This window comes from Schistocerca nitens, chromosome 2, assembly GCF_023898315.1.
Source record: "Schistocerca nitens isolate TAMUIC-IGC-003100 chromosome 2, iqSchNite1.1, whole genome shotgun sequence".
In the NCBI taxonomy this organism is placed as follows: Eukaryota; Metazoa; Arthropoda; class Insecta; order Orthoptera; family Acrididae; genus Schistocerca; species Schistocerca nitens.
Genome location: NC_064615.1, coordinates 1,182,220,803 through 1,182,237,112, shown reverse-complemented (window position 1 = coordinate 1,182,237,112; position 16,310 = coordinate 1,182,220,803). Strand labels below are relative to the sequence as shown.

General features: G+C 40.1%; 1 long non-coding RNA gene across 1 annotated transcript in view; it reads left to right on the top strand.

Moving 5' to 3' along the window:
• LOC126234824 (uncharacterized) overlaps window positions 1-16,310 on the top strand; it is a 51,375-nt gene that overhangs the window by 15,677 nt on the left and 19,388 nt on the right. Inside the window, exons 2-3 of the long non-coding RNA XR_007544783.1 lie at window positions 14,876-15,039; window positions 15,625-15,713. This is a non-coding gene — a long non-coding RNA (uncharacterized LOC126234824). The remainder of the gene's footprint in view (window positions 1-14,875; window positions 15,040-15,624; window positions 15,714-16,310) is intronic.

Genomic DNA, 16,310 nt, shown 5'->3' with positions numbered 1-16,310 from the left:
ATGTGGCTGCCTGTTCTCTCACGGACGAATGATCGTCCCTATAGGTATCACGTGACTTTGTGTCTGAAGACGTGAGCAAGGCTTTCATTCAAAGGCTTCCGTTTTCGAAAGTGACAACTAAGTGACTGGAAACGTCAGAACGGTCGCTCCTAATTCCAGCACTAAGAGAGTTCTGTCGTAACGTCAAACCAAAAAGTGTCCAACATTTCCCTGCGAATTCATGTTTGGCTTGAGTAACAGTAACATTCCGTAAACGTTCCCTGAGACGGTAGCGGGAGATGTTTAACATGTTGCATTACTTTGGAAAAATGATTCTGAATCCAATGTAAGATTCTGGTACCACATACTTCAGGAAATTATTTTCCATACATAACAAAGGTACATGAAAACATTTCATACTACTCATTTAGTTTAGTTTCGTTTTATGAGCAAGGACGTTGTATTTCTGCTTAGAGACGTTCATGTTCATACCCCGAAGAGACGTACATTCTTGTTGTGTTCTCGAAATAATTCCGATAGATAACATAATTTTAATAGTAAATTTACTTTACGAAAGAAACGACATTTTCAGATTTATTTTGGAAGAAAATTTTTTTTGTGCTACTTTTAATTCTAATAGCCGTTGCAGGGCTCATGTTGTTGACAGCCGTCGCACTTCCTTATGCAGAAAAGTGTGGCAGAATGGCATTCTATTTCGTCACTTAAATTTGAAAAGAAAAGCCACAAATCTAAGTCCACGGTTTTTAGTATGACTGATAACCAACTCCGTTTAGAACTAAAACATCCAGATCTGCAGAAATTTTATCAGCCACTGACGCTCATCAGTGTCACCTACAATGTGAAAAACAAAGGACCATTGCTTCGAGATACATCTTCAGCATGAAATCCAGCTATTCCTCCTGTCATTGCTGCTACTCCCGTGGCGCACACTACGAGGTATTTAGTTTCCAGCCCCTATCAGTCAATATTTACATCGTTTTTTAAATACCTTTACCTGTAACGGGCATCATTTGTGGCCCAGAAACAGCGAATCTTGCTGCGCACTCTCTGTATAATACAGTCTGACACGTGTCAACAGCTAAGGAAAGTGATTGCTAATATCCAAAATACGTCTACTTTCTGTATAATTTGATTTCGATTTTTTTTCCATTCGTCTGTTAGATGAAGACCTCGGTTAAGGTCATACGTTCTTACTGAAGCTGGTAGCTTGATATTTTCGCCTACAGTAGAAAGTCTTCAAAGTTTAACACTGAATGTTTATGAAAAATTCTGAACGTGTCTTGTCATTAAAATTACCCCGAAATTATTCTCCATAGTCCGCTGAAACTATCGTCCGAATCAGATATTAATAATTTGGATGTAGCGGCACTTCTGCGCGCCAACAAGGGGCTATGCTAGAAAGATTCTGAAAGATTTACGTTTAGAAACTGATAACTAACACTACATAATTAACTACCGTGGTGTCTTGAGCCTTCAATTACAGACTCAGCTCCTGCAGGGCAAATGTTCTTACCATCTGTATGTAGCCTTCAGTGCATCGATAATCTGACAATTCAGGAGCTGGAATGGCGGAAATACTGAATTTTGGTGATGCAGTTTCTGAAAATGTATGTTGGGGGAAGCAGATCTCGTTGCCTTACCCATAATCGTGTGAATTCTAAAGAAGACAGTAGCTAAGGTGCTGTACAATTAAATGCTGCTGCCCACAAAAATAAACCATTGTGGAAAAGTGAGATATGTTTCCATGAAGCAACTCTGACATGATTGTGAACAGGTGAGGAACACATTGCCGGAAGAATATACAAAGACAAGTATGTAGAGTAATGAATTTATGGACACCGAAAGTGCTGAATAAGCATTATAATGATCCCAATGGTAGTACAGAATTAGTTACCATCGTGGGCGAGTAGAATGCATCTGAGGCGTGATGTTCAACATCCCAAATTTACAGGGTGAGAGTGACTGAACTCAATAAAATCAAATCGTCATAACTTCTGAACGGTTTGCGTTATGAAGTTCGAACTGCACAGTTGGCCGGGGGGCATGATGGGAACCAGCATGCGCATGCGTACGTGAAGCTCACTTTCATTTGGAACGGTTCGTCAATTAGCAAAATTGGCGCATTTGGAGGTTCGCGATCGAGAAGTCTCTTCACCCTCAACATGTAGCTGTGTGGTGTGCAATGTCCAGTCACAGAACAATCTGTGCAATATTCTTGATGGCACTGTAATTACCGAACGGTACTTGATGGTTTTGGTAGATGATTTCATCCTCATTATGCAGAGTGCCCGCGATTTCGATAAGAAGTGGTTCATGCAAGACGGAGCTCGACCCCGTCGCAGCATGAGAATGATGTCCTGGAGGAGCACTTTGGGGACTGCATTCTGGGTCTGGGGCACCCAGAGGCCACTGGCAAGATTCTCGATTGGCCGCCACATTCTCTGGATCTGAACACATGCAACTCCTTTTAGTGGGGCTATATGAAAGACAAAGTGTACAGCAATAACCCGAAAACCATTGCTGAAGCGAAAACAGCCATTCGCGAGATCATCGACAGCATCGATGCTCCGACACTCCAGCGGGTCACGCAGGATTTCGCTATTCGTTTGACCCACACCATCGCCAGTGATGGCAGGCATATCGAATATGTCATAAACTAAAGCCTAATATCTGTAGTGACGTTTACATGTTGAATAAAGTGTTTTCACTCCCAAGTTCAATAATTGTCACCCTGTGTGTCGTCGCACAAACGTTTATAATACTAACACATAGTTCATCACAGTGATTTTAAGAGACAGAGAGACGAATAAGTCCAATAAGTCACACATTCACGTGTGGACACAAAAAAACTGGATTCTGGGTTCCTCTAGCAGAGGCGAAATGAAATGGAGCACAAAGAACACTAGATCCCCCTATAAATCAAATGCAAAATGCGATATGGGCAGTTAGTTCGATTTAGCGTAGCTTCGAAAGCACTTGAAGTCTTAGCAACGTCAATGATACGCGAACGGACAAAGCAAGCAGCATCATACTGAACCATAATACTGAGTGCTTCCACCTCGAGACAAGCGTCTGCAGTGAACACATTCGACGAACATGCGGCAGCCAGAGTCCGGAGCAGAGGCCAAAGCAAACCAGAGTACGGACTTTATTCCACAACATGCCGTCCCTTAATTGAATTTTAGCGGCCACTCACCTGACTACCTGCCAAAGGTCAAAGTTTCGCCAACGACGAAGAAAGTTCTTCGAGAAAGAAAGTTCTTCATATAAAGTCCTTACGATATTCTGTGTAATATTTCTAACACGGTTTCAGTTTTCTCGCCTTTGTGGTATTGAGGTTTCAGTAATATTGGTGCGCTGATGTTGGAAATGACCGGCCATGAAGAAAATAATTAATGTTGTTCCCGTTCTTTGGTTGACAGGCTCTTGTGTGTACCGTTGTCGACTAAGGAAATTAATTATCCTCACCAATGAACATTTCATACTGAAACATTTGCATATATGAATTTCACATAACGTCTAGGATTCTAAGGTCGTAGTCAACATTGGCACTCTAAGCCGCCGCTCCCGTAAGTAAAATTTAACCAAATTTTTGGGTTTATATAGAAACTAGACGAATTACTATCACTGCTTCCAATGCGTTAATCAAATCTGGTGATAAAATTTCGTCCTTCATGCTCACTATAGAAATTGTTGCAATGGGCACAGGTGATTTTCTATGCTCCACGAGCAGCATATTCTGCGATTTATCATGTGCTTGAACGCAGTTTCGTTATAAAATTATTATTTGTACGAAACCCACTTGGTTCAAGAATCATGAAAGATGGCTGTATACATGGAAGAGGCCATGGAGATACTGGAAGGTTTCAGATAGATTATATAATGGTAAGACAGAGATTTAGGAACCAGGTTTTAAATTGTAAGACATTTCCAGGGGATGATGTGGACACTGACCACAATCTATTTGTTATGAACTGTAGATTAAAACTGAAGAAACTCCAAAAAGGTGGGAATTTCACGTGATGGGACCTGGATAAACTGAAAGAACCAAAGGTTGTACAGAGTTTTAGGGAGAGTATTAGGGAACGATTGACAGGAATGGGGGAGAAAAATACAGTAGAAGAAGAATGGGTAGTTTTGAGGGATGAAATAGTGAAGGCAGCACAGGATCAAGTAGGTAAAAAGACGAGGACTAGTAAGAATGTAGAAATCCTTGGGTAACAGAAGATATATTGAATATAATTGATGAAAGGAGGAAATATAAAAATGCAGTAAATGAAGCAGGCAAAAAGGAATACAAACGTCTCAAAAATGAGATCGACAGAAAGCGCAACATGGCTAAGCAGGGATGGCTGGAGGACAAATATAAAGATGCTGAGAAATATCTCACAAGGGGTAAGGCCTACAGGAAAATTAAAGATACGTTTGGAGAAAAGAGAACCACTTGTATGAATATCAATAGAAACCCAGTTCTCAGCAAAGAAGGGAAAGCAGAAATTTGGAAGGAGTATATAGAGGGTCTATACAAAGGCGATGTACTAGAGGACAACATTATGGAAATGGAAGAGGATGTAGATGAATATGAAATGGGAGATATGATAATGCGTGAAGAGTTTGACAGAGCACTGAAAGACATAAGTCGAAACAAGGCCCTGGGAGTAGACAACATTCCATTAGAAGTACTGCCTTGGGAGAGCCAACCTTGACAAAACTCTAACATCTGGTGAGCAAGATGTATGAGACAGCCGAAATATCCTCAGACTTCAAGAAGAGTATAATAATTCCAATCCCAAAGGAACTAGGTATTGACAAATGTGAAAATTACCCGACTATCAGTTTCGTAAGTCACTGTCTCAAAATACTAACATGAATTCTTTACAAACGAATGGAAAAACTGGTAGAATCAGACCTCGGGGAAGATCAGTTTGGATTTCGTAGAAACGGTGGAACATGTTAGGCAGTACTGACCATACGACTTATCTAAGAAGATAGATTAAGGAAAGGCAAACCTAAGTTTCTAGCATTTGTAGACTTAGAGAAAGCTTTTGACAATGTTGACTCGAATACTCTCTTTTAAATTCCGAAGGTGGCAGGTGTAAGATACAGGGAGTGAAAGGCTATTTACAATTTGTACAGAAACCAGATGGCAGTTATAAGAGTCGAGGCGTATGAAGGGAGGCAGTGATTGGGAAGGGAGTGAGACAGGGTTGTAGTCTATCCAAGATGTTATTCAATCTGCATCTTGACGAAGGAATAAAGGAAACGAAAGAAAAATTCGGATTTGGAATTAAAATCCATGGAGAAGAGATAAAAACTTTCAGGTTCGACGACATTGTAATTCATTCAGAGGCAGCAAAGGACCTGGAAGAGCAGCTGAACGGAATGGACAGTGTCTTGAAAGGAGGATATAAGATGAACATCAACAGAAGCAAAACGAGGATAATGGAATGTAGTCGAATTAAGTCGGGTGATGCTGAGGGAATTATATTAGGTAATGAGACTCTTAAAGTAGTAAATGAGTTTTGCTATTTGAGGAGCAAAATAACTGATGATGGTCGAAGTAGAGATGATATAAAATGTAGACTGGCTATGCAATGAAAGTGTTTCCGAAGAACAGGAATTTGTTAACATCGATTATAGATTTAAGAGTCAGGTAATCTGTACTGTAAGTATTTGTACGGAGTGTAGCCACCTATGGAAGTGAAACATGGACGATAAATAGTTAGGACAAGAAGAGAATAGAAGCTTTCGAAATGTGGTGCTACAGTAGAATGCTGAAGATTAGATGGGTAAGTGACATAACTAATGAGGAGATACTGGATAGATTTGGGGAGAAGAGAAATCTGTGTCACATCTTGACTAGAAGAAGGGACCGGTTGGTAGGACATGTTCTGAGGCATCAAGGGGTCACCACTTCAGTGTTGGACGGCAGCGTGGAGGGTAAAAATCGTAGAGGGAGACCAAGAGATGAATACACCCAGCAGATTCAGAAGGATGTAGCTTGCAGTAGGTACTGGGAGGCGAAGCAGCTTGCACAGGATAGAGTAGCATGGAGAGCTGCATCAAATCAGTCTCTGGACTGAAGATCATAACAACAACAACACGAAAGCCAGTTGTATGTATCTGGATTTGAATAGTGCATCTTATTTGATATTCGTCCAAGGGAAATTGTAAGTGTTTAGGTTGTTCTATGTTTTATTAAGGTTTTTCTAGTAAAATTTATGTCATTATGTATTGTGATCGGTTTCGGTATATTTTTAAACAACACTGTTCCGGTATGTTGTTGATGTTGTTGTGGTCTTCAGTCCTGAGACTGGTTTGATGCAGCTCTCCATGCTACTCTATCCTGTGCAAGCTTCTTCATCTCCCAGTACCTACTGCAACCTACATCCTTCTGAATCTGCTTAGTGTATTCATCTCTTGGTCTCCCTCTACGATTTGTACCCTCCACGCTGCCCTCCAATGCTAAATTTGCGATCCCTTGATGCCTCAAAACATGTCCTACCAACCGATCCCTTCTTCTAGTCAAGTTGTGCCACAAACTTCTCTTCTCCCCAATTCTATTCAATGCCTCCTCATTAGTTACGTGATCTACCCACCTTCAGCATTCTTCTGTAGCACCACATTTCGAAAGCTTCTATTCTCTTCTTGTCCAAACTGGTTATCGTCCATGTTTCACTTCCATACATGGCTACACTCCATACAAATACTTTCAGAAACGCCTTCCTGACACTCAAATCTATACTCGATGTTAACAAATTTCTCTTCTTCAGAAACGATTTCCTTGCCATTGCCAGTCTACATTTTATATCCTCTCTACTTCGACCACCATCAGTTATTTTACTCCCTAAATAGCAAAACTCCTTTACTACTTTAAGTGTCTCATTTCCTAATCTAATCCCCTTAGCATCACCCGATTTAATTTGACTACATTACATTATCCACGTTTTGCTTTTGTTGATGTTCATCTTATATCCTCCTTTCAAGACACTGTCCATTCCGTTCAACTGCTCTTCCAAGTCCTTTGCTGTCTCTGACAGAATTACAATGTCATCGGCGAACCTCAAAGTTTTTACTTCTTCTCCATGAATTTTAATACCCACTCCGAATTTTTCTTTTGTTTCCTTCACTGCTTGCTCAATATACAGATTGAATAAAATCGGGGAGAGACTACAACCCTGTCTCACTCCTTTCCCAACCACTGCTTCCCTTTCGTGCCCCTCGACTCTTATAACTGCCATCTGGTTTCTGTACAAATTGTAAATAGCCTTTCGCTCCCTGTATTTTACCCCTGTCAACTTCAGAATTTGAAAGAGAGTATTCCAGTTAACGTTGTCAATAGCTTTCTCTAAGTCTACAAATGCTAGAAACGTAGGTTTGCCTTTTCTTAATCTTTCTTCTAAGATAAGTCGTAAGGTTAGTATTGCCTCACGTGTTCCAACATTTCTACGGAATCCAAACTGATCTTCCCCGAGGTCCGCTTCTACCACTTTTTCCATTCGTCTGTAAAGATTTCGCGTTAGTGTTTTGCAGCTGTGACTTATTAAACTGATAGTTCGGTAATTTTCACATCTGTCAACACCTGCTTTCTTTGGGATTGTAATTATTATATTCTTCTTGAAGTCTGTGGGTATTTCGCCTGTCTCATACATCTTGCTCACCAGATGGTAGAGTTTTGTCATGACTGGCTCTCCCAAGGCCATCAGTAGTTCAAATGGAATGTTGTCTACTCCCGGGGCCTTGTTTCGACTCAGGTCTTTCAGTGTTCTGTCAAACTCTTCACGCAGTATCTTATCTCCCATTTCATCTTCATCTACATCCTCTTCCATTTCCATAATATTGTCTTCAAGTACATCGCCCTTGTATAAAGCCTCTATATACTCCTTCCACCTTTCTGCCTTCCCTTCTTTGCTTAGAACTGGGTTGCCATCTGAGCTCTTGATATTCATACAAGTGGTTCTCTTTTCTCCAAACGTATCTTTAATTTTCCTGTAGGCAATATCTATCTTACCCCTAGTGAGACAAGCCTCTACATCCTTACATTTGTCCTCTAGCCATCCCTGCTTAGCCATTTTGCACTTCCTGTCGATCTCATTTTTGAGACGTTTGTATTCCTTTTTGCCTGCTTCATTTACTGCATTTTTATATTTTCTCCTTTCATCAATTAAATTCAATATTTCTTCTGTTACCCAAGGATTTCTATTAGCCCTCGTCTTTTTACCTACTTGATCCTCTGCTGCCTTCACTACTTCATCCATCAGAGCTACCCATTCTTCTTCTACTGTATTTCTTTCCCCCATTCCTGTCAGTTGTTCCCTTATGCTCTCCCTGAAACTCTCTACAACCTCTGGTTCTTTCAGTTTATCCAGGTCCCATCTCCTTAAATTCCCACCTTTTAGCAGTTTCTTCAGTTTCAATCTGCAGTTCATAACCAATAGATTGTGGTCAGAATCCACATCTGCCCCTGGAAATGTCTTACAATTTAAAACCTGGTTCCTAAATCTCTGTCTTGCCATTATATAATCTATCTGATACCTTTTAGTATCTCCGGGATTCTTCCAGGCATACAACCTTCTTTTATGATTCTTGGACCAAGTGTTAGCTATGATTAAGTTATGCTCTGTGCAAAATTCTACAAGGCGGCTTCCTCTTTCATTTCTTCCCCCCAATCCATATTCACCTACTATGTTACCTTCTCTCCCTTTTCCTACTGACGAATTCCAGTCACTCATGACTATTAAATTTTCGTCTCCCTTCACTACCTGAATAATTTCTTTTATCTCGTCATACATTTCATCAATTTCTTCATCATCTGCAGAGCTAGTTGGCATATAAACTTGTACTACTGTAGTAGGCATGGGCTTTGTGTCTATCTTGGCCACAATAATGCGTTCACTATGCTGTTTGTAGTAGCTAACCCGCACTCCTATTTTTTTATTCATTATTAAACATACTCCTGCATTACCCCTATTTGGTTTTGTATTTATAACCCTGTAATCACCTGACCAAAAGTCTTGTTCCTCCTGCCACCGAACTTCACTAATTCCCACTATATCTAACTTTAACCTGTCCATTTCCCTTTTTAAATTTTCTAACCTACCTGCCCGATTAAGGGATCTGACATTCCACGCTCCGATCCGTAGAACGCCAGTTTTCTTTCTCCTGATATCTGCATCTAAATTATTGCTGTATGCTGTGCAACAGAGCGTTTCCGTTGTTTGCGAATAGCTGGTTGTTTTAAACGCAAACTGATTATTCCATTAACCATACAGTGGAAGAAGGCGTGCTTTTGTGTTTTACAAAGGAAAGAGTAGGCATTTATTATGTTATCTGTGTTCGTAAGTTTCCTGTATATGTCAAATATGTGGCGGTTGTTGTCTTTGCTAATTTCAGGTTTTCTTAGTTTGTTGAATTATCTATTTCCAATTCCACAGTATATCTAATATTGGGATGGAGGTTGTTAAAAGTGCCTGATACCCTATTATTGATGTCTGTATAGTTTCCATCAGTCTTCATTAATGTGTCATCTACATGTCTATAACAGTAGTTGAATTCACTGAGAATTGTCCATTGTGAACTGAAAAATGTTTCTTGTGCTGTGTTGTGAAATATATCTACAATTGTACCAGCTACATAGTTTCCCATAGCTACTCCATTTGTTTGGGTGTAAATTATTCTATTGAATTCGAAATAATTTTTTGTTAAAGAGGTCTTAAAGAAATCTATTATTTCATAAGTTACTGTGATAGAAGTTTCTCTTTGTTGTAAAGTATTTTCTTTTAGAATTTGTATTGTTACCTTTACTGGAATGTTAGTATATAGATTTTTAATGTCAAAAGAGATAATTATGCCATTAAATTTTATTCCTTTTACCAAAGTACGAAAGTTTCTTTTGGTATGTTTCTTATTGTAGTATGTTCAATTTTTTACTTATCAAGTATGTTGGCGTTTTGAGACAATTCACAACTGGGCACATCGGAGACGATATTTTATGTCTCTTTGCTTGAGCACATAACATTGGCGAGTGTGGGTTCATATTAATACAGGATTTACGCCATAAGTAGTTCATCACTATTTTTGATAGTTTTCTTTAGTTGTGCTGCATATTTGTTGCTAAGTTATGTTGTAGATCTGTGATGTTGTTAGTCTTTGTCCGATTTTACTGCTATTGCATCGTTTGCTTGTAATTATTGATCTATGTGTTAGAAAAACAGTGTGTTATGACTTTTGGTTTTTTATGTACTTTGGCTTTATTTAACTCCTTTTCCACAATTTTTGATATATTAACTACTAGTTCATTTTGCTTTCTAATTGACACTCTTGTCATGTCAGTTGCTATATTTTTAGTGGTTGTTAGATGTTTTGTGTAATTGTTGTGTAATCTAGGTTCTAAATTACATATCAAGCCTTTGGTAAGTTAATTTAGATTTGTCGTTGTGAAGTTAATATTTGTGATATTTTTAATCCTTGTATGAAATTGGAATGGAGAGCGATAATCTTTCACCGTTTGCTTATGTAGTGTTGGGTTCGCTTTAAATGGTTCAAATGGCTCTGAGCACTATGGGACTTAATATCTGAGGTCATCAGTCCCCTAGAACTTAGAACTACTTAAACCTAACCAACCTATGGACATCACACACATCCATGCCCGAGGCAGGATTCGAACCTGCGACCGTAGCAGTTGCGCGGTTCCGGACTGCAGCGCCTAGAACCGCGTGGCCACCGCGGTCGGTGGTTCGCTTTAGCTTATGAAACTTAATAATATAAAAATCTCTAATTTGTCTACTAGATAGCCAGATGTATACATTTAGATAAGTAGTCATACTTATATTATTACTTAAATGTAAATGAGCTACGTTTACCTTCTGGTTTAACAAATCGTTCCTCAAAACCAACTCTTACAAACCCCAGGCAATAACTGTAGGATGAACCACCCACACCTTCCACCTCCTTGACTTCTACCTTCCCGTTTAGGACCACCCTACCCAGTTAACTAAAACACTAAAATATCTTCGACTGATAAGATGGAAAACATCATCTACTGATATAATTGCATAGGCTTCCGCGGCCAGAGTCAGACGACATAGAAGTTTTCTGGGTGTGGTACCGCGTCATAATGTGTAAACCAACGCTGCTGGAGAAAAAAAACCAACGTTTCACCACGGCTGCAGCGGCCTTCTTCTAAGCCGCATTATGATGCGGTACAACACCCAGAAAACTTTAATGTCGTCATCTACTGATCATGCGCCAAAAAGCGAACAATACACTAAAACGGGTAACAGGCCAAACTTGGGACCTGCGCCCTCCTCTGTCCTACACACCTACAAAACCTTTATTCGATCCATCCTTTCCTACGCCAATGTTGCATGGATATGTTCCCTTCAAAGTTCTATAAGTCCCTCCATATCTTTGAACATCATGCACTCCACCTCGCTTTCTGGATCCGTTTATCTTCCCCCACATGGATACTTTACCACTTCGTCAAATTCCCACTTCTCCTCAGTCACATTCAACACGTACACCATCCACAATCTTGACTCCAACAACTCTTCAATTTTCCCTCTAATTTACAGTCGAAGTACGCAGCCATGCCTCTGTTTGTATGTCCCACCAAGCCTACACCTGCATATCCTCCACATCCTCTGCCAAAGAAACTACACCCGTTTCCCCCTCCTAGACCAGGAACTCCGTCCCGACGTTTACCCTTCCTACCAACCTTAAAATCACCCTACCCAATCTACCATATCAGAAAGCCATTCCCCTCCCATCCTCACATTCCTCTACCCCTTTCCCCCTTCCCTTTTCTCTCCGATATCTCCTTTCGCCTTTAAATTATAGCCTCACCAGTATCCCTCCCTCCACCTCTCTGCTTGGCTCCCAGCGGCCAATCCTACCACAACAATCCGAGGCAGCAGTTCTTCATCTTTATTCCATCACCCTCCTACCTTCCTCAGCCACCAACCTTTCCCCCCTCAACAAAATACTAGCTGTCCCAGGGCAGATTATTCCCGTTTTAGTGACAGAGAAGAGCTTCGTGGTAAGATGAGCATTTTTTACATCGCATTTTATGTGAACTACTGTTATCTTTCATTTTACAGTTTACTATTACTGCCTTAAATTAAACATGAAGAAAGCCATGTTTCCTCCACATGTAAATACTTCGGCTACTTTCAACCTCATTTTTTTTGGGGGGGGGGAGGAGGAGGGGGGGGGGAGGCAAGGAGGAGATAAATAATAATAAGAAAACAAAAACACTACATCAGCGAAGAGCCGATGGAGCGCGCTGTGGTCGCTCATACCACGTTGAGGCACACGTAGCGCATGCACGAGGCCGGCCTTTTTTGTGCTTTCAGCAACTCAGTAGATATCATATCTTCACGTTGCACATGGAATGCTGCGGCCCAAGTGACGATGAATTTACGCCAGCAGTTTAAAGTCAGCCGAAGTAGGGGCAACAGAGCCACAAACCGCCACAATAGACGAGTTTTTAAGTTTCATTACTACTAACTGCTGTTACTGTTTACAGTAAAATATGAAAAACTGTGAATTGTTACAGTTCTTTACGTTTTAATCCACAAAAAATGCTAGCACGATTGCCAAAAGCGATAGATAACTTTAAAAAAATCCTTATAACAGTTTGTTCAGATCATTACGCGGACCCCACAAATGTCCACCCTCCCCCCAACCCCCAATTTGTGAAGCCTCGTTCAGTCTCATTGCATCAGATCCCGATTTACGAAGTCTATGATATTGCCCTGGAGTAACTGTTGTGGTCAAGGGGCGTCGAAATCGAATATATATGGGTTTTTGCTCGAACGAAAGATCACACACTTCTTTGGAACACTGGAAACAAGAAAGAGCGTAATAATAATGAAAATTATGACGAACACTATTTAATTCTACGCAAGTTCTTCAAGCTGAAAATTACATTGTTTTAATATGGCTATAGAAAAACCTATAGACACATTAACTACTTGTGACAGAGCGATAACAAAATCTAGAAGTTAAATTCAGCATTGGAATGATTCTTCAGTGGGTAAACTCTCTGTAATCCAGCATAATAAATTTTAAGTAGATATATTACAGAAAAATACCACAGCGATGTCAGATACCTTAAAAACGATCTGTCTGCTGGTTTCTCGTCTGATATAACCGTGTAGTAACATTTCCGTCTCTACTTATCACAGCAAACATCGTCGATAATCTGTTTTCTAGATTCCGGTATTTATTTGACCTCACACTTTTTATTCACTGCTCACCTTTCATGGTTTCGAATCAACAATTCCTAGGTGCTGCAATAGAAAATCAACTCAACCTTCCTAGGTGCTGCAATAGAAAATCAACTAAACCCTATCCAACTTTCTGGTGAGAGATGGCTATATATTATTTTATTATAATACCTGTTCACCTAATTGTTAACACCCTCCTTTAACTCCGTACGCCAAACAATTGGTTTACTCGCAGTTGTCCCTATGCTTCTGTACCACAATCTTTCGAAACTTCCTTCTGACTTAAGTACTAATATTTGATAAAAGTGTAGAAGAAAGATTTCTTCTACCTCGAGAATTTACCTTTAATATCTCCCTTCAACCTTCGTTAGATTTCTTCCTCATTAACGTAACTCGTCCGCTTCCTCGAGAACTGAGATTTCGATTTTTGATGTTGTTCGACTTTGTCGAAGCGTACTATGTACTGCTCCTGTATTTTGTGCTAAATGTAGTGTGCAGAGAGAGATAATAGTTCGTGACAACAATATTTTACAATTATTTAAAATCTACCTTACTGTCAGCCAGAAGGGTATCTCGTTCATGAATCTTGGTAGTTGTGTCTCTTCCGCTTGTATTTCTAATGTTCTACAATTTTGTATTACATTCTTCGCTGAAGCAACCTTGGCGATAACTTGCAACCCAAGTTATATTCAAAATAAGTTGCTTGCTGATCTTTCACTTGTGTTACACATAGTATTTTTGCACGTATAATATATTACTGCTCTGATCGTTCAGGATTTTATTACACAACCCCATACATAAGTCGTCGAAGGCTTGGCATATTCAGATATTGTACTCTGTCCAGTCATCCTTCCATTACTACCATCAATTGAGAGCTACTTGTCCACTATCTTGTATGTAAACTGGCACTTGATAACCATCATCCATTTTTTCCTTTTGTTTGTACAATATTATAACAGCCTACAAGCCTAAGATATCAATAAGTTCGTATCTTTGCTTCGGAATTGATCGCTATTGGCTTCTGAATTAATGTATTGGTAACACTTTGTTTGGACTTCCTGCGTAGTACTAATAACCTTCTGGTCCTCCCAATTTCCCATGATTTTACTTGCTTCTAAGGCGTATATTTCACTGTTGCTAATCTACCTAAACTCTCGCTATTTTTTGTTTAGATTTGCTGGATCACCTTTATCACTCGTACCACGTTTCTCCTATTGCGCTACTTCCTTCTGTCGTTGCAGTGTGTGTATTGTCATCAACGCAGTGCCTGAATATGACGGTTTTTTAGAACTCTCAGGAGAAACTTCTGTAGGTGGCTGATGCGGCTGGTCCCGGCGGAAGTTAGAGTCCTCCCTCGGGCATGGGTGTGTGTGTTTGTCCTTAGGATAATTTAGGTTAGGTAGTGTGTGAGCTTAGGGACTGATGACCTTAGCAGTTAAGTCCCGTAACATTTCACACAGATTTGAATATTTTTGTAACTGGCTGAACAACAGTTTTCTTTTTATATGTTGTATCTGTGTCTTTCGGGTGACATTATCTAGACTAAAGAAGGACAAAAGCACTAATGCTGCGTCTCAAAACATGTACGATGAGTGCAGTTACTACGAGTATGTGCTGTTCATGTGCTACCTATCTGTGCTGTTGAGGTGGAGCTGCAGAAATCCGCGTTACCGGTACCCACACACGAGGGACGTTCATGGTGTGCAACACATGGACACCAGTTGTGGTGATATGAAACAAGCCGTGGTGGACCTCTTCAGCTCAGAAATCGCAACTAGAGTTTTGTGGCCACCGTAGAAGACGACATGAGGTTTGTGCGTCAGCTTCTGCAAATTTAAAAACTGCTACACATTTCTATATAGTATAGCATTGTTACGTTTACATCTTATGTGATGGGGAATTTCCTCTTCTTGTAGGAACTATTTTTAAGAATTTAGAGAACTAGCATTAACAGTAATAAGAAATGCTAATTGCCACTGAATAGAACGCGTTCTTTAAAGAAGTTTATCTTTTATCTTCATTGTTATTCTGATTTTCTCTTTATTATTTGTAAGTTGTAGCCTTCTACAACCTGACAGAACTCATTGGCATAGGCGATAACATAATAATCTCTACCCAACAGAAGGATTTTACATGTAAGGAATAATTAATATTGAAGAGACGTTTAGTCATCTCAGCCAGTAACGCTCAGAACAGAAATATAAGTCCGGGAATCACACCACCTTACCACACCCGTTGCTGTCCCTAGGAATTCCCTGGTCCTCGTTGTGATTTAAACATCCAGCCACCTGTTTGATCAGATACCAGCCAACATGCTGCCCTCCCCGCTAGCCAGGTGTCTGTGCTGTGTTGGTGTCACCGGTGCCGACTGACTGGCACAGCTGCTGTGTTCCAGGGGTGGACAACTGGGACTCTTCTGCCTGGTCTGCCTGCTCATCCTGCTCATCGTGCTGCTCCGCTTCTCTAAAAGGCTCCGGCAACAACGTGAGTTCAAGCAGTAGTGTTAGTTCTCTCCGCGGTATGAAGCATTTCGATTTTCATACATTCTGTGCGCTCGTCTCAAAATGTGAAATCACACGTAAAGCAGAAATAAACAGTAACACAGCAAAAATCATAAAACAAGAAATATTAGACACTTTTCGAATTAACTTTAATATTGGTTTGCGGACTCTGTGCAAATTTTTCTACTCTATCTTTAAAAATAAGCGATAGGCACGTAGAGAAAAATTATATACATTTTTATATTGGCAATGTGTGAAAGAAGGCGCCAGTCAAAAGCGTAAAGGAAACAGTGAACGGAAAGTTAGGGTCAAATGTATATGGCATCAATACGAACAGCACAAAGTAGTACAGTGGGCGTCCACTGTAATTCTACTACACAGATTAAATTCGAGTGAGGCCTTGTCCCACGTTAATGCATATCTTGACTAGTTACACATACCTAAGGTTTTCCATTCTTGCTGGTATGTATGGAACATGATGAATAAATGAATGAATAAATAACTGATTTGTAATTAAAGTAGCGTCAACCTCAAGGTCATTTCAGACGAAGGGCGAGCTCGTGTTGGATCACGATGGGGA